Source organism: Lepidochelys kempii, chromosome 10 (assembly GCF_965140285.1).
Source record: "Lepidochelys kempii isolate rLepKem1 chromosome 10, rLepKem1.hap1, whole genome shotgun sequence".
NCBI lineage: Eukaryota > Metazoa > Chordata > Testudines > Cheloniidae > Lepidochelys > Lepidochelys kempii.
This window is the reverse complement of record NC_136389.1, coordinates 9,295,372-9,323,068: the sequence shown is the minus strand read 5'-3', so window position 1 is coordinate 9,323,068 and position 27,697 is coordinate 9,295,372. Positions and strand designations below refer to the sequence as shown.

At 45.1% G+C, this 27,697-nt stretch overlaps 1 protein-coding gene across 2 annotated transcripts in view; it reads right to left on the bottom strand.

Moving 5' to 3' along the window:
• The window catches only part of RNF216 (ring finger protein 216), a 120,802-nt gene extending 95,828 nt beyond the window's left edge, over positions 1 to 24,974 (bottom strand). The window contains exon 1 of one of the 2 annotated variants that reach the window (XM_073361904.2): positions 24,825 to 24,974. The gene's annotated coding sequence lies outside the window, so the exon portion shown is untranslated. The remainder of the gene's footprint in view (positions 1 to 24,824) is intronic. The other variant, XM_073361905.2, reaches the window with a different exon arrangement.
• Positions 24,975 to 27,697: the final 2,723 nt, after the last annotated feature.

Genomic DNA, 27,697 nt, shown 5'->3' with positions numbered 1-27,697 from the left:
TGGCAGGGAAGCAAACCAAATTACCTGAGAGCAATGGCACTCAACCTTTCCAGACTACTGTACCCCTTTCAGGAGTCTGATTTGTCTTGCGTACCCTCAAGTTGCACCTCACTTAATTCCTTGCTTACAAAATCAGACATAAAAATACAAAAAAAAAGTGTCACAGCACACTAGTACTGAAAAATTGTTCACTGTCATTTTTGTCATATTTATAGAATAAATCAATTGGAATATAAGTATTGTATTTACATTTCAGCATATAGTGCTGTATAAACAAGTCATTGTCTGTAGGAAATTTTAGTTTGTACTGACTTTGCTAGTGCTTTTTATGTAGCCTGTTGTAAAACTAGGCAAATATCTAGATGAGTTGGTGTACCCCCTGGAAGACCTCTGTGTACCTCAAGGGGTACATGTACCCTAGCTGAGAACCACTGCCTTAGAGTCTAAGTTAGGTGACTATACACAGTGGGGCAAGGAGGTGGTGGTAGGCTGGTGCTTTTTTTTTTTTTTTTTTTAAAAACCACAAGTCTGAAACACCTTGCTTTGAGGAGTTCAAACTTGTCATAGGAGAAGTTTATGACGTTTAGACACATTTAATTAAGCTGACACAGAAGTTAAACAGGGCCTGTAAGAGTATAAATTAGAACAGCTCTTCTGCACAGGAACCACCCAAGACACTCTAGGTCTCTAGATGCTTTGAAAGTCACATGTGCTATGTGTCTACTCCCATCATGCACCAGTACAAACAGATGCTCCCCCCACACCTCAAAACCCCATCACCAGAATGAACAGAAGATGGCACACTGCAAGTTTGTATTTTACATACTAGACAATAGCGGGGTTATCACACCACCTAACAACTCCTGTCCTTCCCACTCCCAGTTCCCCAAACTCCCAACTTCAAATACGTATATTTTAATAGGAGCTCGGAGCCCAAAGTTGTCCTGTAGGTAAAAAGGGTTCCTTTTTGATGTAAGAGTTAATTGCCCACTGTGAGGATGGAAAAGTGATCTATATTACAGACATGAAGTATGCATTCTTATGCAGGGCAGAAGGAACACAGCTGAGAACTTGCTATACAAAGACCCTATCTGCCAGTCATTTGAAAAGTGGTACATTTCAGTCCCTAGGATTCTACTTTACTACTGTAGACAAACTGCAGTAACGGCAGCAGCTACAGAAAGAGGAAGGAAACAGTTAAAGTATATCCAAACAACTAGTCACCTTTATCATCTGCATAAGAAATACAGAGGCAAAACGAAGAATGAACTTCACAAAGTCTAAAGCACATATTGAATCTCAGCACTAGAGACTCTGCTAACTCCCAGCTAGGAAAACAAGCCTTAGCTACAGGGCAGTGTGCAAATACACGGCTGCAAAGCCCATGACTGTAGACAAATAAGCATGATTGAGTGTTGAAAGAAGTGTTTTCAGATCAGTAGAGCAAGGATGTTGCTCAATACAAATTTACAGCACCAGCAGTGAGAGTCAATGCTCTAGGAAAATAGAGCAGTTTTTCCTTACTGGCACAGTCAACCACACCCAGACCCACTACACCAGGCAGAACACCCCAGTTTAAGAAACTGAACCCAATATCAAATAAAGAAAGTTAATAGTTCTCTTTGCAACATGCAAGAGTTAATGTTGCACACAGGGCATAATTAATAACCTACTGAGGACTCCTCTGACATTAACTGCTGGCACTACTGAGGAAAATAGCCCTTACTGTGACGATTATCTTTTTAACAAAGACAGCATTGTGTCATTTTCTGTAGACAGGACCTAAAATTAACCAGCCCCTAGGCTGCCAGTTGTCAATATTTAATATAAATATTCTTGTGTTTAAGGTCTTGTCTACATTACAAAAAGAACAAGAGTACTTGTGGCACCTTAGAGACGAACACATTTCTTAGAGCATAAGCTTTCGTGGGCTACAACCCACTTCATCGGCTGCATAGAATGGAACATATAGTAAGAAGTCATATATATACATTCATATAGAATGGAACATATAGTAAGAAGTCACATATATATACAGAGAAGGTGGAAGTTGCCATACAAACTGTAAGAGGCTAATTAATTAAGATGAGCCATTGTCAGCATTACATTACAAGTTGCTTCATTTCACCTTGCACCGATGCAACTGATTAAAGCAAATTGCAATAATGTAGTGCATCTATTTTAGCTAGAGAGGCACACAGTGTAAGAAGGCCCTGCACAGTATTCTCTGATAGCAATGCAGGACCCGTGGATTTTTGCAATTACCCAACCTTGGCTGCTTTCAGAGCCTGCATGCAGCTAACAGGAAAGTGGCTTGTCAGGTGACAAGCCATGCACAAGCTGTCAAAACTCTCACCAAAAGGTAGGCAGGAGAATTTTGGGACTGCATAGGGAGGACTAATTGCACCATTGTCATTGCGCCATTAGCATTTGCTATCTACACAATCACTGCAAAAAAGCCCCCAGTGACACTGCACTGAGTAATGCATGTCACAGTAATCAGTTTTGCTCAGAGGAAGGCCAAACAACTGCAAGCGCCTGTGTGTGCATGTGTGGTGTTTTACAGGTATGCTAGGGGTTGCAACAATATTGGCAATATGCTTTAGTGCAGAAGAACTTTCAGAGAACTTCTCCTTCCAAACCCCATCCAAATTGGTCCATAACAATTTAGCTAGTCCTGTTCCCTCCTCCGCAACATGACTCGTCATGCTGGGAACTAAAACATTGGTGTCCACATCAGAAAATTACTGCTCAAGGCAAAAAACTAAGAAACCAGGATTTTATTCTCCATAACCAGCTGTTTCACCCAGAGGGAAAACTCTTCCAATTACTTCACAAGAAAAAAAACCACTTAGAGTGGACAAGTTTTTAACATCCTGAGGAGTAATGGCAAGCAGATACATAGACAGATCGTATCTCAAACAAATTTAAAGGAGACAAACCTGCCCTCCCCTACAGTAGAATGACATGTGCACATATACCCAGAAAATGAAGGAGCTTTGAAAAAAAAAAAAAAGTAATGGATGGCATTCTGAATTTGACTGCCATGTACCATCGAAACAACTTCATGAGTAAAGGCCAGACTCAGTGCAGTGCCAACTCCTTCCATCTTACCACTTTTCTTTTCCTGAAGGGCAGTGATCAAAAAGCCAAAGATGAATCACTCTAAAAAAGGTAAAAACAGACTTTCACCCAGAACAAGACATTCATTAATATCCTAATAAGGGTTTGTTTCAAGAACCTATAAGCATGGACAAGTTCCACCAAGTGGCATGAATAAGAAATTGATATGAGTTTGTAGTGCCAGGCTGGAAACAATTCGATAGGCAACAAAGATCAAAGAACCCTACAGTTTTACACTGAATTAACATGGTCTTTCACTGCATGAATAGTAAAGAAAATGAGCAAAAAAGATGAAAAAAAAAGTTACACTACATCCTCATTTGTAGGACTTTAGTTACAAGGGAAGTATAAACCTACTTATAACCAGACTAATCACCACCACAATTCCAATACGGTCCATTCAAAGGATACTAACAAAAGGATTAAACCTGTCCAAAAAATGGAGAAGAAATACACAGAAATATGGCAGACAAGCTATTCTGTCCCTGTACTTCCACCAACACAGGAGAAGATTGAACTGGGATTTATATTTCACTCCCTTTAGGCTAACAATCTTTGGGAGGATGATACACAGTTTGTACCACGATTTTGTAGCCTCTGTGAGCAGCTTACAGTATATTAAAGGAACACCATAAACAAAAAAATGGAATCACATTGAAGCTCCCCTACCCTTCTTACTTAACCAAGATGAGATTAAAGAGTTATTTCTCTCTATTTCTGCTTCTTTACTCTGCCTATTTGACAGAAATGTATAGTCAGCATCCACTACTCTGTGTGTGGGTCTTTCACACTGCAATAAGGGAGAAAAATTCATAGAACAGTGTGATTGTAAAACCACAAAGACTGGTAGGGCACTTTAACAGGTGTAGTACCTAAAACTACTTTTAATTTTTTATACCTACTAGACTTCAAGTTGGCAGTATCCCTCTACTTACTTCTAGACTCATAGGTGTACTTTCCAGTCATGGCCCATGCCTAAGGACATCATGATTTGCAAAGCCTCCTGCTGTCCCAATTGCAGCGAAAAGCTGAAGAAGCTACTCTAGTGTACTGAATATGTTGAGATCATTGATGTACTGGAACTTCCGAGGACTATCAAAAACCCTTATGAAAAATACCAGGAATGTGCAGTGGTGACTTAAGTTGAATTAAAAAAAAAAAAAAGGAAATTCCAAGAACAACAACCCAAAGAAATTCTGCGTGCAAGGGACAGAACGCAAAGTGCCCTCCCCAAGTACTTCTCAGCCTCTCCTTGTTTGTGTTGGGATGGATATGTTCAGATGGCACAAGAATTTAGAGGGGAACTCTGCTTAGTTATTTTTTATAATAGTTGTCTTTAAAAGTGTCATTTAATGTTCTGTATTTATGTATTACACTTGCGCCAAGGTCAAAGGACAGCAGACGCACTGGGGGGGTGGGGGGAAATACGATGAGAACACTGGCTCCAGTTGAGTAAACACTGTCCTGTCCTCTAGAAGAGTGGTCTCCAAAGTGGGGTGTGCAAGACGACCCCTGGGAGTGCGTGGCAGGAGAAGCGCTGGCAGCACGCCGGTGGCAGTCCTTCCATCATTTTTTCCCTGGGGGTGCGCGATCAAAAAAGTTTGGAGACCACTGCTCTAGAACAGTGCCTCTCAACCTTTCCAGACTACTGTACCCCTTTCAGGAGTCTGGTTTGTCTTGTGTAACCCCAAGTTTCACCTCACTTAAAAATTACTTGCTTACAAAATCAGACATAAAAATACAAAAAAGAAGTGTCTCAGCACACTATTACTGAAAAATTGCTCACTTTCTCATTTTTACCATAAAATTATAAAATAAATCAATTGGAATATAAATATTGTACTTACTTTTCAGTGTAGTGTTTATAGAGCCGTATAAACAAGCCATTGTATGAAATTTTAGTTTGTACTGACTTCGCTAGTGCTTTTTATGTAGTCTGTTGTAAAACTAGGAAAATATCTAGCTAAGTTGATGTACCCCATGGAAGACCTCTACGTACCCCTGGTTGAGAACCATGGCTCTAGAAGTTATGAATGTGTGGACAAAGACTTTCGCTGGCGAGGCCACTTTGTTTCCAGCTGCAGCATAGCTTACTGCATTTAAAATAATAATAATAGATAGTGCTATCATAGTTTATACCCTTTTTACCACTAAAACAATGCCTCTTTTATGACCACCATCATTTAACCATATTTCTCCAGGGTGTTCTCTCCATTCACTTTTGTTACTAGTAACATCTATGACCACTATAGTTTAAAGATTAGCAAAAAAGTAAACTGAATGTTCCTCAGAGAGCACTATGAATAGCCAATTTTCCTGGAGGGACAGTTTTTGCTATTTGTGTGGGGTTTTCCACATATCAACTGGGGTGGGGTGGGGGGGTAAAGAAGAGCGACATTTTAAAAAGTTGGAAAGTAATTATCAAGTCACAAATATTGGCAAGAGGACTCAGAGGCAGGTGTATCTAATACTACTTTTAACTCATTTTGAAACCATCTACATTTCAAAGTTGACTGTGCCTTTAAAGTTACTTCCTCTGTTACCACTTGTCAAATTCAAGTACTAGAAGGTTCATAAGAAGGGCCAAACTGGGTCAGACCAATGGTCCAGCTAGCCCATATCCTGTCATCTGACAGTGGCCAGTGCTAGCTGCTTCAGAAGGAACGAACAGAAGAGGGCAATTATAAAGGGATCAATCCCATCATCCGGTCCTAGCTTCTAGCTATTAGGGACACCTGGAGCATGGGGTTGCGTCCCTGATGGACCTATCCTCAAACAAAGGCTTTCCAAACAAGGTGAGTCAAATCAGACTAATGCCCTTGTGGTGAGGTTTTGTATTGTCTAGTTACTCTGGACAGCTGAAGAGGAGAGTCCTATGTTGGAAAAGCAGTATGCTCAGCTCCAAGGATGAGGGAACCTTGGTCACTCAGCCTATAATGCCAAAGTGAGCCCTGAAAGATGACTGGCTAGAGGAATGGTGTCATAAATATAAAGGGAAGAGTAAACCCCTTTGAAATCCCTCCTGACCAGGGGAAAGCTCCTCTCACCTGTAAAGGGTTAAGAAGCTAAAGGTAACCTCGCTGGCACCTGACCAAAATGACCAATGAGGAGACAAGATACTTTCAAAAGCTGGGAGGAGGGAGAGAAACAAAGGGTCTGTGTGTCTGTCTATATGCTGGTTTCTGCCAGGGATAGACCAGGAATGGAAGTGAGCTGTAGCTCACGAAAGCTCATGCTCAAATAAATTGGTTAGTCTCTAAGGTGCCACAAGTACTCCTTTTCTTTTTGCGAATACAGACTAACACGGCTGTTACTCTGAAACTTAGAACTTTTAGTAAGTAATCTAGCTAGGTATGTGTTAGATTATGATTTCTTTAAATGGCTGAGAAAAGAATTGTGCTGAATAGAATAACTATTTCTGTCTGTGTATCTTTTTTGTAACTTAAGTTTTTGCCTAGAGGGGTTCTCTATGTTTTTGAATCTAATTACCCTGTAAGATATCTACCATCCTGATTTTACAGGGGGGATTTCTTTATTTCTATTTACTTCTATTTTTATTAAAAGTCTTCTTGTAAGAAAACTGAATGCTTTTTCATTGTTCTCAGATCCAAGGGTTTGGGTCTGTGGTCACCTATGCAAATTGGTGAGGCTTTTTATCCAACATTTCCCAGGGAAGGAGGGGTGCAAGTGTTGGGAGGATTGTTCATTGTTCTTAAGATCCAAGGGTCTGGGTCTGTAGTCACCTAGGCAAACTGGTAAGGCTTTTTACCAAACCTTGTCCAGGAAGTGGGGTGCAAGGTTTTGGGAAGCACTTTGGGGGGAAAGACGCGTCCAAACAGCTCTTCCCCAGTAACCAGTATTAGTTTGGTGGTGGTAGCGGCCAATCCAAGGACAACGGGTGGAATATTTTGTACCTTGGGGAAATTTTGACCTAAGCTGGTAAAGATAAGCTTAGGAGGTTTTTCATGCAGGTCCCCACATCTGTACCCTAGAGTTCAGAGTGGGGGAGGAACCTTGACATGGTTACTGCAATTTGAGGCCTTGTTTTTGTTTGAGAGTGTTGGGGACACTGGGGCATGGCCACTAGGTAACTCGAGGGGGTGGAAGACCACGAGTGTCGATGAAGCCCCCTCGCACTAGGCCCAGGTGTCCTTGGCCCCCCCACCCGCCTGGAGGCACTCGCAGCAGCTCTGCGTACTAGGCCCAAGTGTCCTTGGCCCCCCCGCCTGGAGGCACACACAGCACTTATGCTGAGAATCTGCAACAATATGTTGCAGAGTCAGACTGCCTGAAACTAAGCAAAGCCAAACGGGAGATATGGAAGAACAATGCTGAATAAAGCAGCTTTATGTATAGTTTAACAAATGATACAGAGAACCAGGGAACTAGCTGGGAACTGGATTGGCTAGCTATATGGATACTTGGGGCAGCTTGCTATTGGATAAGTATGCTGGGAAAAAGGATGTATAAAAGCCTGTGTAACTTCCTGCTTTGTGTAGAGGATTTGAGATTCAAATCTCCCTGTACCTTTTTGAAGCTTCAAATAAACTTTTCTGCTTCTCCACCCCGTTGTGATTATTGGGTGTAGCACACCGGGTAACGAACCAACTTCAGCTGTTGTTTAGCCTCTTGGCACTGGGTGCCGGCAACAGCTTTTGGCGTCCCTGGGTGGGCGACGAGGCTGCAATTTAGCCTTGCCCGGACCCCTCCTGGAGGTCGAGGATTGCGGTGAGAACCGACGCCCAGCACGCACTGGTGAGTTCATCGGTGGCCTCGGAGGAGACGCGATTTGATCGACCCCGGAGGGCACAACTGTGCAACGCATTCATATAGTGGAGAAGCAGTTGTGGACGGCGGTGAAGAACCGGTCCCTTAGACATGGGGGAGGAGCAGCTGCAGGCCACGATGAAGAACCGGTCCCTTGGATAAGGTAGGAACCTTTTAAAATCCGGATTGTATGCTCTGTTGGAACCTGGGGACGCCCAGAGTTACCGTGTAGGTATGGGACAGGGACAGAGCTCAGGGGTTAGGGCATGGTGTACGCCCCTAGAGTGCATTCTAGCAAACTGGAAGGTATTTGGTGCGGATCCAATGACTAAGAGCCAATTAAAACGATTCTGTACAGGTGACTGGCCTCAATATCAACTAGAGGACCAGGAGTGGTGGCCACCAGGAGGGTCAATTAATTACAACACGATCCTCCAATTAGTTTTGTTTTGTCAGTGAATGGGTAAATGGAATGAATATTTGTACGCACAACCGTTTATGGCTTTAAAAAATAAAACAGAGCTGTAATTCTGCAAAGTTGTAATTTGACTCCGACTGGTTCGGTAGTAGCTAATGTTAGTCCCCAGACCCCCACCCCCACTGTAATGGCAGAGCTGGTGTCCCCTTCGGCCCCCACACCCCCACCGTATAAGGGTAGGATGCCTCGGGTTACAGAGATTGCCCCCTCGGTGGGACTCTATCCTTTGCTTACCGAGACTGTTGTGGATTGCCCAGGGGCAGACGGACGTCAGGCTACCACTATGCAAGTTTACACCCATGTGCCATTCAATCCAATAGACTTAGCAGCTTTTAAAACACAGGCTGGGGAATTCTCAACGAACGCAAGCAGGTTTATTTCAGTCTTTGAGGGGTGCCTCAGTAGTCACAAGCCGACGACTGTAATATCCTCCTGAGAACCCAGTTGTCTGAGGTGGAGAGGAATCAGGTTACAGCTAAGGCAAGGGGAGCGTCAGCGTTCAAGCGAAAAAAAAAAAAAAAAGGAATCTGTCAAGTTCCTCTCCAAATAATTGTAAGCGGCTCAGGGCATTTCTGGGTATGGCAGGCTTTTGCAGGATATGGATCCCAGAGTTTGGACTGTGGGCTAAACCCCTGTACGACTGTGTAAAAGGAGCGGATCATGACCCCTTCTATTGGACCCCAGAGGCTGATAGGGCATTTAAAATCCTGAAAAGAAAATTGATGGAAGCCCCAGCTCTGGACCTGCCGGATCTCTCTAAGCCGTTTCAGTTGTATGTACATGAACGAAGGGGGGTGGCCCTCGGAGTGCTCACACAGCTGTTATGAGCATGGAGACAACCCGTGGCTTATTTTTCTAAGCAATTGGATCAGGTTGCAAAGGGTTGGCCGGCATGTTTACGGGCGGTTGCAGCTACTGCCCTAGTGCTTGAGGAAGCGGAGAAGCTAACATTGGGAGGGGTTATGCAAATCTATACTCCCCATACGGTCGGAGCCTTACTGGCTGCAAAGGGAGGGCTTTGGCTCACCCAGGCTCCGATTGCTCGGTACCAGGCTAAGCTGTTAGAGAACTCTGAAGTCACCCTACAGCCTTGCCCCTCCCTTAACCCAGCCACTCTCTTGTCAGAAACAGAGGAACAGAAACATGACTGTTCAGAGATCATAGATGTCCAGTACTCCAGCCGTCCGGATTTAAAGGATGTACCCCTCCCAAATACAGATTATGAGTGGTACACTGATGGTAGCAGTACCGTAATAGATGGGCAAAGGAGGGCGGGTTATGCTGTTGTGACGCTCCATGACACTGTGGAAGCTGAAGGTTTGCTGCTGGGACCTCTGCCCAGCTTGCCGAACTAATAGCCCTGACCCGTGTGCTTGAACTGTCAAAAGGAAAGCGGGTCAACATTTTTACTGATTCAAAGTATGCTTTTGGTGTGCTGCATGCTCATGCTGGCCTATAGAAGCAAAGGGGAATGCTGACAGCCCAAGGCTCCCCAGTCAAGTACGGGCCCCAAATCCTCCGGCTCCTAGAAGCTGTACAACTCCCCTCGGAAGTGGCGGTGGTACATTGTAAAGCCCATCAAAGGGAGGATCAAGATGTGGCCAGAGGTAATGCCCGAGCAGATAGAGAGGCTAAGCATGCTGCCACCCTGCCATCCCCTCAGACTGAGAACGCCCATATGCATGCCCTTATCCCATCAGTAGGGGAGCTTCCAACCCCTCAGTACTCTGGGGAGGAGAGACAGCTAACTGACAAACTCAGTCTCAGGGAAAAGAAGGGATGGCTCCATTCCCCAGAAGGGAAGGTCCTCTTACCAAAGGGCCTAATCCAGCCAATGCTGCAGAAACTACATCAAACCACTCATGCTGGCAGGGAAGCACTTATCCAACTAATGGGAAAATATTTTATCACTTCCGGACTCCGACCCCTGGCTGCCCAGGTACAAGCGGACTGCTTAGTCTGCCAAAAGAATAACCCCCGACCGGGACATCCTGTGCCATCAGCTGCCCTAGAACCCACTCCGGGCCCTGGACAAGCGTGGCAAATAGACTTTACTGAGTTTCCCCGGACCCAAGAGTTCAAATATCTCCTTGTCATAGTGGATCGGTTCAGCGGATGGCCAGAAGCCTTCCCATGCCGTAACTGCACTGCCAGAACAGTGGCCCTCAAGTTTGTTAAGGAGATCATTCCTCGCTTTGGACTCCCCCTGTGGATGGAATTTGACAACGGGACACACTTCACATCAAAAATAATTCAAAGCATCTCACATGCCTTACAGATCCCCTGGAAACTCCATACGCCCTGGAGGCCGCAAGCCAGTGGGGTAGTGGAGCGGACCAATCAGACCCTTAAACGGCATCTCTCAAAAGTGTGCCAAGAAGCCTCACTGCGATGGCCTGATGCTTTGCCCCTCGTCCTACTCCGTATCCGCGTTCTCTTAAAGGGTAGATTAGGGCTCAGTCCCTTTGAAATTATGTTTGGAAGAGCATGGCCTATGAATGGCACCCCGGTTCTGTCAGGGGAATGGGAGTTGGGTAATGTTTTTTTGTCACAGTATATGTGTTCCCTGTCTGCTGTTCTCTTGTCTCTTCACAGGTATACCAAGGATTCCCAGCCTCTCCCCTTGGACTCTCCCGTCCACTCCTTACAGCCCAGTGACTCTGTGCTTCTTCACACCTGGAAAGATGAGCCTCTCCAGGAAAAGTGGAAAGGACCCTATACCGTCCTGCTGATCTCCCATACAGCGGCAAAGATCGAGGGACACAAGAACTGAATCCATCACTCTCGTCTGAAGGCAGTACCCGTCCCCTCATCAGCAGAACAGTGGACCGTCCAACCTGCTGACTCCTCATCTAGTGACGATCTCGGGCTAAAGCTACTGTTTAAAAGACACAAATAGTGGGCACCTTAATGCTAAAATGGGCCCACCCAGGTACTGGAGACCCTGGGTTGGAAAGACTCTGGTGATAATTAATTGGGTAACACTGTTACTCTCTGTATTGGTATTTCCAAATTGTGCATATTGGGAGCATAACTCCTTTGTTTCGCTTGCGCACCATGTTGCTAATTTAACAAACCAGACTGATTGCTGGGTATGTGCTCCAATTCCACTGTCCCCCCAAAACGGGAATGCCTCTTGACATGCTGCCCTTGACCCTAGCAGAATTAGCCACCACCAAAGAGCAGGAAAGAACAGACTCGCCATTCTGGAATAAGACCTCTTTACAGCAAGCCACCTATCAGGACCAGGAGTATTCAGTTGCAGTACTCACTGAGGGAGTGTTATGTTTTACCTGAAACCAATCTGATCACTATGGGCGTCCTGTGGGAAAAAGCTCCTGTGTTATTACACAGTGGGCTGATGGGTACTGGATAAAGACCAAAAGGGGAGGCCAACAGTGTGGGTGTAATCGTTCCTCCCCTTTTAGGGAAACTCTTACAAATACTCTTACCACAAAAGAAAGGTTTGGAAATATAACTTGCCGTTCAGTTAATATCTCCAATGTAGCAAGCCAATGGTGGGTTTGTAGTGGTCCCTATGGCGAGTGTAATTTGAACGGCACAATTAGAAACGCCCCCACTTGTACCCAATCAAAAAAATAAGATGCCCCCTTAGGGGCATATAAATTGTTTAAAAAAGCAGCCAAAGCAGCCTTAAATATCCCAGGAATCCCCTTAAGAAACAGTCGTTACTGGGCCCTACAGGGTCACTATTTTGTATGTGGCCGAAAGGCTTACAAGGTGCTGCCAGCCAACTGGACAGGTAGCTGTTATATAGCTCATGGAGTTCCTCATCTTTCCATAACTGCCACACTGCCCAAAGGAAAGATTAGAAATGCCCGAGACACCTCTGTTGAGTCACGAGAAAAGACCCTGCAGCAACTGACTATGGCATTGGAATATGAAGAATCCCCTCACAACCAAGAAGCTTGTAGGGTGCTCTGTACTGGGAATAGCGCCACTGTTTACCGGGCCAGCCATGGCATGCATAGGCTGCTATACTATAAGGCTGCAGATGGTATTTGAGAAGGTGGCCTTAGAGTTAGAGGACTCGGTTAGTGATTTAGGGTCAGCAGTAAAAACATTAAATAAAGAGGTGCAGCAGCTCAGGACGTTTTCCCTCCAAAACAGGCTGGCTTTGGACTATCTCTTGGCATCCCAAGGAGGGGTTTGTGCCTCGTCGGGCCCCGATGTTGTGTATATGTAAATTATAGCAGTTATGAGATCTATGAAAAGGTGGTACAGGCTGAGGCCCATGCCCGAGCCGGAGCACAGGTTGCCTATACTGCCCCAGAGAACGATTGGTTGCAAACCTTGTTTTCAGGCTGGGGTTTGTCGTCTTGGCTTGGTGGTTTATTTAGCCTGCTATTGAAAATTCTCTTTCCTGTATTGCTTGTATTACTGGTATTATGCTGTGCAGTATCATGTGTTAGGGCCCTTTCGCAAAAGTCATTCTCTTCAGGGCTATCACAAAGTGCTTATGCAAAGTCCTATTGTAAAGAAATAAGTAGCCCAAGTGAGAAAACTCAGAGCCAAGGTTGTTGAGTGTTCTCAAAGGGGGGAGTTGTTGGGGACACTGGGGCATGGCCACTAGGTAACTCGAGGGGATGGAAGACCACGAGTGTCGATGAAGCCCCCTCGCACTAGGCCCAGGTGTCCTTGGCCCCCCCGCCCGCCTGGAGGCACTCGCAGCAGCTCTGCGTACTAGGCCCAAGTGTCCTTGGCCCCACCGCCTGGAGGCGCACACAGCACTTATGCTGAGAATCTGCAACAATATGTTGCAGAGTCAGACTGCCTGAAACTAAGCAAGGCCAAACAGGGGAGATATGGAAGAACAATGCTGAATAAAGCAGCTTTATGTATAGTTTAACAAATGATACAGAGAACCAGGGAACTAGCTGGGAACTGGATTGGCTAGCTATATGGATACTTGGGGCAGCTTGCTATTGGATAAGTATGCTGGGAAAAAGGATGTATAAAAGCCTGTGTAACTTCCTGCTTTGTGTAGAGGATTTGAGATTCAAATCTTCCTGTACCTTTTTGAAGCTTCAAATAAACTTTTCTGCTTCTCCACCCCGTTGTGATTATTGGGTGTAGCACACCGGGTAACGAACCAACTTCAGCTGTTGTTTAGCCTCTTGGCACTGGGTGCCGGCAACAAGAGTGAAGTGAAGAACCCCGAAGTTTTGCAAGTGAAGGGATAACTCAGCACTAAGATACTGTTCAGAACATTAATCTGAACAGCAGTTCTCAAGCCGTGGCCCAAGCAGCACACAGCTGCAACACATGTGAGATCCTCAGGGCCATACAGGTAGCGTATGTGTATGTATATATAGTGTGGATGCTGCCCACCAAAAAAAAAAACAACCCCAAACAAAAAAACAAACCACCACAGAGAACTGCATATGCGGCTCACAATGGTAAAGAGACTGAGAATCACTGCCCTGTACACTCCAAAAGAGAATTTTAACTTGCAACTTCCTTGCCTGAGATAGAGCAACAGAACCTCAACCATTCAAACCCTTTGGACCACAGCAAATATGCTGGGATAATCAAAAGTCATGCTGGCAGTTCACTAGAGGGATGGTTCAGTTATTAGAAATACAACTGTACTGAAATTTTGAAGTAACACACACACGGTGGTACAAATGGCTTCCGAAACAGCTCACAACTCATCTTTCAAACAAACAGTTGTTTTAAGAAGCTATTTTGTCCTGAGGGTGGGGACCAAAGGAATGTCATGTAAAACCATGTGATCTGCTTTTCAACACACTCCATTACAACAGCCATCCGTTTTTCTTCTAGTTTTCACTCTTGTAGATTAGCTGTGACTTCTACTGAAATGAAGATAGGCAGACAGCCTCTCTTCCTGATTCAGAGGAACACAATTAACTTGAAGTTACTTTAAAACCATTCTTTGAAACTTGAGGAGGCTTCGGGTGCTGCACCTGCCTGTCAGTGCCACTGACAACCTATTTGACTTTGCTTTCTTACTTTTAATACATTTCTCTTTTCCTCATTGTGCAAAAGGCACACACAGAGCAGGAGAAACTGACTGGCTGCCTGCAGAAGGGACACAATGAAACTACTAGTATATAAAGTACTAAAATACATAAAGTAAAAATAGTGCAGAGTCTTTCCTCTTATTTGTCTCGACAGTTTCAGGAATCTTCAGTGTTACTTGTAACAAGAATAGATACAAAAATCCAGCCATAAATGTGATTTTTAAACTGCTGTTTAACACCTTGGATGCACATCTTCAAGAGCCCTTAAGGCTGCTTCTCCAGCTTCCAGCCTAGGCTCTTAACGGGGAGCGAGAGAGATAGGACTGCTGGCTGGACTAACCCCAACATGCTGCAGCTGGGAGCAAGAGCATGAAGTGATGCAGGCAGCTGGCAAACTGCTGTCAAGAATCAGGGCTAAAAGAAGCAGCTCATGGAAGCTGCAAGGGAGAGATCAGCTCAAAACCAACAGATGCAGGCCAGAATCTCAGAGCCACCTTAAGTTGACAGCAGCAGACAGCATTGGAGACAAGGGAGGCAGGGAAACTAGTTGTAACACAGTGAGCATAAGGGCTTCTCATGGTACTCCAAATGTAGAGCAGCTGAGCAGAGAATGAACCCAGTGGACTGAAGAATCCAGGAGAGAGAATACTGAGCAGCACTCAGGAAGATCTGATTTAGATGTGGATCCATCCATAATGCACTAACCAGGGAGCGTCACTAAGGACAAACAGAAAAGGGGAGTGCATGTTGTGTTCTGACTGGAGTTACCACAGTTTCACTTTCAAAAGAGCTGGAGTCGGTGAGCATAACCCACTCTTCACTAACAGGGACAGTTTGAAATGAGGTAGAAGGTACGACTGGGTGGAACAGTAACAATATCTTTTATTGCAGCAGCTAGCCTGCTTATCTTGGGGAGAAAGGAGAGTTTCAGGGGTCAATTTGTACAGAGGCCTTTTTTTTTTTAAAAAAAAAGAGGGTTCAGTGAAAGCTGTTTTTAGAACAAGCAGATGTTCCCCTGAAGCATTTGAGACCCAAACATTCCAGTATTAAGGACCTCTGAGTGAAAACAACAACTGATTTTTATTGTTTATGTCTTGCATTTCTTACAGCCAACAGAAAAGGAGCGCAGGTACGTAAACAGGATTTTAAATGATTTAATAACTTAAGAAATGCAAACTAACCTCTACTGTGTGATTAACAACATATGATTTAAGTTGGCAGTGTCCCTTTAAAAATCAGTTGCTTGCTACTATGGTTACCCAGAAGCGTGTCAATTACCCATACAGTACTCTTTTCTAAAACATGCAAACCAAAGTTGTAGTTAGTTAATTGTTGCAAGAGTTGTTTGCTACCCTAGTATCTACCACAGTGCATTCATAAACTCTTCTGCTAGCATGGATGCAGAACTACTTCTCCATAATTTGGAGAAGTGCACACAAACAATGTGCTGTACCTAAAAAGTTGGTCAGAGGTAATCTTGTTGGAATAGAAATCTGAATGTATTAGTGTTCATTCAAGGGCTAACGATTCCCAATTATTAGATATTCACAAGAACAGACTGTGAGGCCTCTTTTTGGCAAGTATGTTTTGTTTTATTGTGAAATGGTCCTTCTATTCTCTGCCTTCAACTCATCTCTGCTCAGGAGAAGCCATGATTGCATGTTCTCATAAGCAGAGCATGGCTGGCAGGCAGGATTCCGGCAGCCCCTGGACCAGCTTCAGCCCTGTCACATGAGAATGGCCAGTTTAGGGTTTGACTTTTTTTATCTGATTGTTTTTTAATTAGTATGTGTCAAGACACCTGAAAGCACAAGTATTCATATATGAAAGACATAGGATTTAGCATCTTTACTCAGAACTGAAACAAGGATAACTAGCCAGTGGCCAGTCTCAGAAGCGTTCTGTATTTTACATTACGCTTTTCTGAGGTCTCTCTACTTTATGTACTCTACCACTAATTAAAAAGTCCATACAAACAAAATAAATTCTCTGCTGACCAGCTAAAATGCTTTGAAGGCAGGCACTGCACATCTATGTTTCAGTTCTACAGGTGACATCAGACCACCAGTTAGAATCCATCAGTTTCATCTAGTCAAAAATAAATGCTCTCCAAACATAAGGGTCACTACGGATGAAGCTAAGAAGGTTTGGCTGTAGCCTGTGCAAACTTGGTTTGGAAAAATTATTTCCCTTTTGCCTTTGTTTTTGAACCCCACACCTCTCAGTCTCTCACACATCTGAAATGCCAAATGCAGTATGTTTTCATCTAGAAAAGTCCAAAAATCCTGCAAGGGAATTTATAAAATTGTACTTCATCAAGCAGCCTATTAATTGTATAGACTGTATAGACCAGTGAGCAGAGCCACAAATAAAAAACAAAACCTGTTGAGTGCTCTGTTGATGTGGTATTAAAATTAAGACTATATTCTAATAATTACAAGCCTACTTATACTACAACTGTTCCAAAGGGATACCAGTTACTACACAGGTTAGCCTGATCCACTACAATACAATTCCAATGTTTGCTGTAGATGGGACTTTAACCATGTTCTGTAGCAGAGCTAAAAACCTATGAATCTTGCCAGTTTCCCTCATCTGCTGCTGAAAACCCTACAAGCAGCGGCAGAATAGAAAATCATATGCAGCTGCAAGTTCTCTGTGTAGGGGAAAAAGGGGAAAGGAATATTTATTTTTCTCCCTTTCAGTTGCACTGCTGCAGCTGCCTCCTCTCCCCAAAAATATTACAAGAGTCCTCTGAAACAACAGCGGACTGAGGTTGACAACTCTCTGGTCAGCTTCCCTGTTCTGCTGCATGTAGTTGTGAACATTGGAGTCTGTCAGTTTAACTCAGGTAGCCATCTTAACCCACTTCTCCATTAGGGAAAGTTTTGTACTAGAGCCTGGATAAATGCATGTTTTCAAATCCTGGTTTGGTGTTAGTCTTTATGTACCTTATTAAGCAAAAGTGACCTGCAAGAAGCACTGGAGAGCTGTTATTTTCTCACATCAAAACCAAAAGTGAATCGGCTCTTCTTAGGAATGTTACCTAGTGGGTAAGTTCCATTTCCAGCTCTGCAATGGCTTTTCGATGCCTTTGGGAAGTCACAACCTGCCTCTCACTTGCCTCTGACTGAGAAATGGGAACAATACTGGCCACCTCCCAGTACTGAGAAGTTGTTAGTGTTTATAAAGCACTTTCAGGTCCTCGAATAGCAGGTGCTACTAAAACAGACGAGGTTTACTGGCAGTCACTTTGCTGTAAAGTTTCTTACCACATGTAATTCAAAAAATGAATGGCATCTATAGTAGGTGGATATGTTTCTGAATTATAGTGCAGGGAAACAGCAAGTCAGACTTCTACAGACCTTAGTTAAAAGCTTATCAAAACAAATGTTAATTCACCAAAAACTTGTTTTGACAGTTGCTCAAGCCAACCTACAGAGGTGAAAAGTTGGTGTGAATGAGAAATACAGTGCCTGTCTTCAGAAATCAACTTGAAGTATCATACATCACAATAATCTTCAGAGCCCAAGCAGCTGGCTACATTTTTGGTTCATCAACTTTGTTACATTTTGAGTTATAAATAATGACAATGACAAACCTTAAAAACAGCCTTAACATGACTGACAAGCATCACGGACAATGAAATGTCAGATTTCCATGAAGACAGAGGCCAGAACCCACACTCGATTTACATTTCCCCTGGCTGAGCAGTGCCATTGGAGAACTCAAAGAGAATAAACACCGAGCTGAACCCTTGCACTACCAGCTTTGCCACTCCCCATTAACCACCTCTCATTCTCACAACCACCTTCAAGTGCCTCTTCGCAGAAGACTGACCCAGTATGCCAGCTGTCTGAAGCTAGTTATCTTGGCAGGAGACAGAAACAGACATAGTAATTTGCCTCAGTGTAATTTGTTACTTATTTCCTAAATTCAATACTTTCTCTATTTAAATGGGCATTTATAACGCCTCTTGCGTGCGGAAACAAGACTTGTTAGAGTGTCAACAGCATAGAAAACTGCCTAGAAGAGGGAACCCTGACAGGTACAAATATTAACTGTCCTTTAAAAATAGTTAACATTCAGCGCAGCAAAAACACTGAATCTTTCATAATTGGAATGGGTTAGAAACTTGGGCTGATCACTACCTAGAGAGGCGCACTGGTTCTGAAAACTGATATTGGACTGGGACCAGTGATCAGTCTGAAAATTCCACACTTAAGATATTGCAAGATGAATCAGCATGGAAGCCAGAATTCTATAAGAGCAATGCAAGAGTTCCAACAACTGAAAACAAGGTAATTTCAGCTCCACATCTGTGACTCAGATCAGCGTAAAGCATTCCATATTCTCTATGCTGCAATACTTCAGGAAACATGGCAAGCTATGGATGATCTGAACATATTAACTGTACATTTCTTTGCTCATCAGTTTCAGACAGCTGCTTAACATTTTACTGTGGTTCTCAGTTGATTTGGTTTTTCAAATTAGTGTTACAGACAGACGCTTGTCATGAGGAGACAGTTTACCCAATGAATTGTGTCTGCACTGAAGCCTATAAGAACCATCATGTCCATACATACCTAAAGCTTGATCACATGGGCTAATAGATAGCTTCCCAAATAAGTTGCATATTCCATGGCTTCTACTGGCCATGTACTTACTGTAAATAGCAAGGGATCTATCAGTCTGTATAACTCCCATTTACAGTAATTTAAGTTATGTGTAGCAACTTCAGAATACCACCCACCCCCACAATCAAAAGGTCATTAGTTCAGTGAAGGCCCATCTTTGTTAGTTGCCTGGAAAAGAAAATCTAACATGATTTCAGAACACAAGTCCACTTTTCTGACTTATATCATTTAAGCCAAAACTTAAAAGGTTTCCAGATGGAGTCCACATGCAACACGTTTCTGACTGGAGAAACATTAGCACAGTTTTAAGTCCCCTGAAAAGAATGAAGCCTACTGCAAGCACTTGTTGTACTTAAAATACTGCACAGGATCTTTTCAGGGGCAATAAGGCAAGCACTACATTTATTGGTAATACATGTATCCATTAACACTGTATCATATACGTATGACAGATATTACATTCATGCTCTCACATACACACACTCTGTCTTGTTGTTGTTACCAACTAGTTGCTCCCCTTAACTTCACTAGCCAAGTGAGTTAGATGGGGAAGGGGTGGAGCCGGGCTTCTGCCGATTTGAATTGATGCTCCCATATTGGAAAGACGAGACCCGGAGTCCTCTGCAAGACACCTCACATTTACAGCAGCTTCCCTCTCATGCAAATATATACCAGATTCAAAATCTGTATCTGTGTCCACTGGTCCTTTGTGCTGCTTCCTTCTGGGTTTTGTCCCAATGCTGTTCAAAGAGGGTGTTTTCAAAAGAAGATGCTTGCTTCTAACCCACAAGGCCATCAACATGTCTGCTCTTCTTTAGTGAGCCCACTTGACAAGTTTTATTGTTCTTGAGGTGGGTCGCAGCTGTCTGGAGGTGGTTGCCTTCCATGCCTTGCTCATTCACACCTCGTTCATTCAACAGGGCAATTGATTACGAAGGGGGGAGATCTTATTCTACTCCTAGCAAAAAGATTTTTCTTCTTATTCTATTCTTAGGGGCTATATAACATCATACCAAGGTTCAATACAAAGTTTCTATATAAGGATTTGATACAAAGTTCCCATACGGGGCAGGTTTAGGTTGGATATTAGGAAAAACTTTTTCACTAGGAGGGTGGTGAAACACTGGAATGCGTTACCTAGGGAGGTGGTAGAATCTCCTTCCTTAGAAGTTTTTAAGGTCAGGCTTGACAAAGCCCTGGCTGGGATGATTTAATTGGGGATTGGTCCTGCTTTGAGCAGGGGGTTGGACTAGATCCCTGAGATCCCTTCCAACCCTGATATTCTATGATTCTATGATATACCAAGGCTCAATACCAAGTTTCAGGAAAGTTATGCAAAAATACTTAATACGGAGATTTATCTGCACACTGAAACCCATTAGTGTATAGGAGTTAGCCTGCACTATTACACTGAAAGCTACTCAAAATGTCAGAGTATTTTTCTAGATGCACATTTCAAACTAATGAATGGGAGTTTCTTCCAGACTCTGAAAACAGCAATAGGGCCTCATTTCCTCACTGCTTTGCTGTTTGTTTTTATTCTTATTAATCAGCTACTGGCCACTTTGCAACACTTCCTGTCACCTTTCAGTTGTTTCTTCAACTCATCCTTCAATATCAGTTATTTTAACCCTAATACGAGTCATCTACTTTTGCCACTTAGAGACTATTAGAATGCACTGTATGTGTCCAGTTACAAGACAGTGCTAAACACGCAACTAATCGGCCATGTCTGTCAGATAACCATACTAACACCCACCCCATTTCCAAACAAGACACAGCATCTGCCTGCTGTGGAATTTATAGCACCAAAAGCATTTCTGAAATGTATGTCTAAGATGAAAAGCAAGCCACAGGCTCTTTGTTCTGTGTTTGTAAAGCACCTAGCACAAAGGAGCCCTAGTCATGGATGACCACCAAGGTGCTACAATAAATAAATAAGGAGTAATACTGCCCTGTTGTAAGCGATATACATCCCACCTTTCCTCACACCCCCCGCCCCCCAAACTTTTAAAGCACCCACTTGCACTCATTTATTTAGCTGTATAACAGTGATCAGCTTGGCCAAAAATCATATACCACTCACAAAAAAGACTTTAAATAATGCTTTGCATCAACCGTGGAGGGCAGCATCACTACACAGTATGGACTGAACCAAGCCATGACAGTTCTTCCACTGAAAATGAGTCTGAATCTTTTGCCAAGTGTTTGTAACCTCCTGTAGAGAAGAACTGCTTGTCAATATCTAGTTTCATTATCAAGGCTAAGATTTTGTCACAGGTATTTTTAGTAAAAGTCACAGACAGGACGCGGACAATAAACAATAAATCACGGAAGCCTGAACCCCGCCATGCGTGGGGCTGACAGCCTGAACCCTGGCATGTGCAGGGCTAAAGCCAGAGCCAAAGAAGTCATGGAGATCTGTTAAAGTCACAGAATCCATGACCAAATCATATCCTTACTCATTATGCAGACACCCAGCAAATAAAACCCATTAAGATGATTATGTAATATGGAAAAGCCCACTGAAGTAAGTAGGATTTTGCAAGGCAACAGTACTACAGATGGAATTTTTACATTGATTAGTATTGCAGGGGTAACATCTTTAAAGTTGGCCCTGCCGTTTTGCTACTGCCACAGAATAAGGATCCTACCCTGCAGCTAGTACCCCTCCCCTCCCAACATGGCACTATACAACTGTTTCAGCAGCTAAAGATTTGAGTCAGTGGAGCAGTGGATATCCATTCTGTTCCCACACAGCTACTGAAGATTCCAGGGGACAAACGGAAGAGTACATTCAGGCACAAGAGCCTTCTCGGCAGAGGCATAAGATATATCTTGTTGATCTCTCTAGCCATCGAGGCCCATCTTCTCCCAGAGAGCTATGATTAGGACCCTACCAAATTCACAGTCCATTTTAGTCATTTTCACAGTCACAGAATTTTTAAAAATAGTAAATTTCATTATTTCAGTTATTTAAATCTGAAATTTCAGCATGTTGTAATTGTAGGGGTTCTGACCCAAAAAGGAGTTGTGGGGGGACTGCGGTATTGCTACCCTTACTTCCGTATTGCTGCAGGCGGCAGCGCTGCCTTCAGAGCTGGGCACCTGGAGAGCGGTGGCTGGGCTGGGAGCCCAGCTCTGAAGGCAGAGCCACCGCCAGCAGCAGCACAGGAGTAAGGATGGCCTGGTATGGTGTTGCCACCCTTACTTCTGCGCTGCTGCCTGCAGAGCTGGGTGCCTGGTCAACAGCCGCCACTCTCCAGCCAGCCAGCTCTGAAGGCAGCACAAAAGTAAGGGTGTAAATACCCCCTTAAAATAACCTTGTGACCCCTCCCCCCACAATTCCCTTTTGGGGCAGGACCCCCAATTTGAGAAACTCTGGTTTCCCCTGTGAAATCTGTATTGTATAGGGTAAAGCACACAAGACCAGATTTCATGGGGGGAGATCAGCTTTCACGGTCCATGATGTGTTTTTCATGGCCGTGAATTTGGCAGGGCCTTAGCTATGACTGTAAGCTTCTACACACTGCAGTGTCTGAGGAAGGGTAGGAAACACAGAACAGAGGACACTTAAAAAAGAACCAAGACTCTAGGATGGGGGAAAGAGTGAAGACAGACATGAAAACAGATGCAAATTGCTTCATTTTGGCATGAAGATCAGCAGCTTTTTTCAGCTATCAAGCTATTGCAGCTATTTAGATCAGAGCTGAAACATTCAGAAACATGACCACCACCTACTTAAAAGAGTGCTGGTGAAAGACACCAATAAATTAAGTCATAGCCCTGTAGTATTTCACTCTTACCTCTAGTAAAGAATGTGAGTGTGGATGGAGCATACTTCTTATTTTATGTAAAGAACACCAAAAGGTATCAGATTGAGGAGTAAGACACAAAACTTTGTTTAAAAAGTTGAAATTTCAACCAGTTTTGACAAAAAGCTGAAGAGAAAAATGGACTGTTTACTTTTTTGTACTGTAGATAGAGCTATTTTAAGATTAAAAAACAAGACTGAAGCACAGGCCACTTTTCAGACATTTACTGGATACAAGTGAAGAGAAGGAGTACTAGTGGCACCTTAGAGACTAACCAATTTATTTGAGCATAAATGAGCTACAGCTCACTTCATTGGATGCAGTCATTAAGGTGGAGGTTTTCAAAAGGCACAAATGACAGGTAAGTGCCCAACTGTCATTAGCATTTTTGCAAAAGCTGCTGCAGAACTCCTAAGAAAGATGGCTCACAGTAGTAAAGCTTGCAAACCTATATTACTACTTTCCAGGAACACCAACAGTGTCCAGCACTAGAGGTATGAACCTGAAAAGCTTACTCTCTAAAAATGGCATTGTTATAATATACCAGATTAAATATACCATATTGTAGATACATGTCTGAAAAATTTTCTCCCTCATTCCTGCCGGAAACCAGTTACGAATCTAGTTCCAATTTTCACTGCATTAGGTTCTAACTAAGGAAGGGTCTGACTTCAAAATACAAAGCGTCAAGTTACCTTGGGAACGTGACTCTCTTTTGAAACCTTGACCTTGCACAGTCATTTGTCTGCTAGAGGTGTAGCTCCAATGGTAGCAACTGCAGAAAAGCTAGCACAGGCCAAACACAATCATTTTCACCATTGTATCGTCTATTATCATGTGGCAGAGCTGCTTGTGTCTCATACAACTTGGCACTTCACTTCCACAGCTGCTCTCTCACTCATGGCACTAGCATCTGAACCCATGCCCCCCTTTAAATGAGAACCTCAAGGAGCCGGTCAGGTTTTGTTTTTCAAAAGAGAGGTTCCTTTAACCCTCAAGCTTCCTACTCAGCCCGAAGCGTTCCACAACAGGAAACGAGGCGAGAAGGGGAGGCGAACTTCGTGTACTTCTGTGAGCTGTTCCCGGCCAGGCCCCGGCGTGCTGCTCTAGTTGTTCAGAAGGTAAACACGCAGCACGGCCTAGCCGAGGCGAGGCTGGGCAAAACGGCCCACGGCCAGAGGGGCTCTTAGCCCGCTTCGTTCCGCCAGCAGGGTCAGGGGCGGCCAACATGCACACGCTCGACAGCTGCTACCAGATCAGAGGCACTGAAGCAAATTCGCCTGGGCTATTGTAGCCGGAGCAGCGTCTCTCGCGGGCTCCTTCCAAGCTGGAAGTCCGGGCTTTGAGGCGAACGAGCAGGTCCTGTCCCTGCTGAGGGGCATCACGTCAATTACAGACGCGCTACACAACTAGGGAGCCCCTCCCAAAGCCGGGCTCGAGAGGCAGTAACCCCCCTCCCGTCCCCCCCAGCCGGGCTCGAGAGGCAGTAACCCCCCCCGCCAGCCGGGCTCGAGAGGCAGTAACCCCCCCGCCCCCCCCAGCCGGGCTCGAGAGGCAGTAACCCCCCCGCCCCCCCCCAGCCGGGCTCGAGAGGCAGTAACCCCCCCCCAGCCGGGCTCGAGAGGCAGCTCAGGGCCCGAAGGAAACACCAGCGCAGTAACTTTGCCCTGCCGCACCCCAGGGACAGCGGCCCCGCCTCCTTCCCCCTGCCCGGAGGGGACCCCGGCCGCGCCTGGGGGCGGGGGGTCTGTGACTTGCCCAAGGTCACAGGGCGAGCCAGGGGCAGTGCCCGGCACGGAACCCCCGGCCCCCGCCTCGCTCCCTTCCTTGCTCTGGGCCCAGCCCTGGCGCCTTCCCCGCGGCTTGCGGGGGGGGGGGGGGGGGAGCTGGGGGAGGAGGTGACGGGAGGGGGCCGCCGGACGCCCGGAGGGGGAGGGGGGAGGGGAGCCGCGGCCAAGCCGCCGGGGCCAGGCCCTGCCCAGCGGCGTGGGGTACTCACCCGGCTTGGCCGCTCCGCCTCCCCCTGGGCCGCTCCGTCCGACCCTCACCTCCCGCGACCCCCGCTTCATTGAGCCGCCGCGGCCAGCCAGGCTCCCTGCCTCCTTCCGGCCCGCGCCGCGCCTGCGCCGCCTGGCCGCCACGTGACCGCGCCCCCTCCGACCAGAGAGAGGCGAGGACGCGGGGAAGGGAAGGGCGGTCGGAAGGGGCCCGTCTCCGGGAGCGCACCATAGAGAGGGCCCAGGCTGGTCCTCCTGCGGCCCCCTACCTGCGCGGGAGGGAGCGGGACCCTAGGGCCCGGGATGGCTGGGGGGGAGCGAGGGAATCAGAGCCTGGGGGCGGGGCCATGGTGGGGAGGGGGGCAGAGCACTAGCTGGGGTGGGGGGCAGATGGACCCACCCCAGTACAGCCCTGGGGGCCCAGCATGAAGGGGACTGGGGGTGGAGAACAGAGCCCGTCCGGGCTGGGCTTTGCCCCCTCCCTGGCCGCGCAGAGCCCCAGCCGATGGGGTGGGATGGCAGAGGCCCAGCTGACGGGCCATCATGTGGTGGGGTGGGAGCATGAGGCTAGAGCTCGGTTCCCTCTAAGCTATGCACATGCACACAGATCCTAAACCCCACACATTTAATTTGCACAGAAGAAATATTTTACACACAGAGCCGGTCAAAAATTAGAGGGAACATTGGCCTGGATAGTGGAGCCCACAGGGCCAGGGGGTGCAGAGGTAGGCTGGCTTCAAGATGGCCAGCAGACCCCTAAAAGTGAAGAGGCCGACATGGGCCACTGAATGATCTTCATATATACCAAATTTCCCCCTAGTAACAGGGTGACTGCAAGATCCAGATCCACCCCCGAGATACAAGGAGAGCAAATGTCTGACCTGCAGTAAAGGTCAGGGGTGTGCCCAAGACCCATGACTCATTTCAGCCCCAAGGTGGTACCTAGCCCTCATGCCCTGCCAGCCCTTTGGCAAGGGTGAGTTTCAGCCCCAGGGAGCAGAGGTTCAGTTCCTGGTTGAACACAGGTTATTGCTGGGTGCCAGTCCTTTGTCTCAACCACCCAGACCTGTCATAAGCACTTTACAAGCTATTCCCCTTGGGACACTGGACTGGCTAGAAGTGATAATACAAACTTCAATATAACTACTGTCTTATAGTAGTGTGTGCTTACTGAAACAGTACAATACAGGGATAAATCACAATGTCCTTAAAACAACTGAAGATGATCTTATATCAGGTAAACATCAAAGAAAATAAAATTTAAATTAATAAAAGAGGCACAATCAGTTTCTATGAGGTCAGTACACTAGTGAAATAGTACAATTCTGTTCCATTCCATGCCCTGGGCTCTATTCTTCCTCACCCACTCACTCCATCCCATCCCATCCCTTTCCCTTAGCTCTTTTCTGTCTCCTCCCCATCCCATTCCCTTCCCAGGGTGAGCTTGAGCAAGTCACTCCAGTGCTAAGTGCCTCAGTTTCTTCATCTGTAAAAGGGGACTAATACTGACCTATAAAATGCTTTGTGATCTACTGATGAAAAGCGCTACATAGGGGCTAGTCATTATTACATGAAACCACAGAAATTCATAGCAAATGGCATTGCTACAATGAAGTAAAAAAGCAACACTAACTAGTAGGTAACTTTTGACTCTATGGGCTCATGGTGATTCTGAATTAGCTTTCTAGTTCTCTAGCTATTTATGCTGCTCACATCACCACAGTATCTGAATGACTCATATTGAACTCAATATAAATAACTGACTCAATTAAGAAGACAAAAAGAACAAGGTGTTTTTCCCCCACTTATCTGTAGAAGAAATAAACCTAAGCCCATAACCCTGCTATAGAGAAGCATTTTGTATTTCCGTATAAATAAAAAATGCTGGTTATAAGGCAACCACTGTGCAACTCCCATCAAATAAAAAACTGCTATCTACTGGGCTCTAATAAAAGGACTATGATAAAATTGCCAGCACCCTCATGGACTTTTCTTTTTCTACTGCCTTTCCTACAACTCTTGGAGGCTGGAAAAGTCTGATCTACATGCCCAAGACATTTGAAGGGGTCTCTGAACTGCTAAATGTGCAACAAAGCACTCCTAACCAGCAAAAAGACAAGTCATGCATGTCATGGTTCCTGATTTCCTATAAGTTAGTCATGCCTCCAGTAGACAAAAATGGTTTCAACTGGATAAAAATCAGAATCCTAATGTTTTGCACTCAGTTTGCCCAGGTCTGCATGACCATACAAGGTGCAAGGCAGTGAAGAATCAGGCTCCTGGAATGTAACATACCCACAAATGGATCAAGTAAGGAGTCCTTGTTCAGTCTCCACTCCAGTTGAAACTAACATCTAACTGACAAGCTTTTCACCTCTGGATCACACTGTTCCAGATCTCAAATGTGCAGTAACCAGGTAAAAATCAGCACAGTTGGTTAAAGCAACATAGTCCACAACCCACTAGTCTGAAGTCAGAAAAGACTTGCTGTAAATACAGTCAGGCACTGTGGCCCTTCTGGAAAGAAAGTTCATGAAGATCAGTATGTTGAGGCAAGGAGCCAGGTGACAGAGCCCAAACCTTCCAATCAGACATTCATACAAGGTACATTGCAACAGAAAATGCAGTTTCAAAAAGGGTCACCACATAGAGACTGACTCACAGATGAAAAGAGGAGGAAACGTTTATGTATACAAACTGTCAGGCTGGAATTTATTATTTGTATTCCCACAATGCCCATGGGCTGCAGTCAGGGATTGGGGGCCCATCATACAAGATGCAGTACAAACAAATAGTAGAAAGACAGCGCCTGCTCTAAAGAGTTTACGTTAATGACAAGGCAGCAGGTGGATGCAGCAAACAAATGGATAAGATT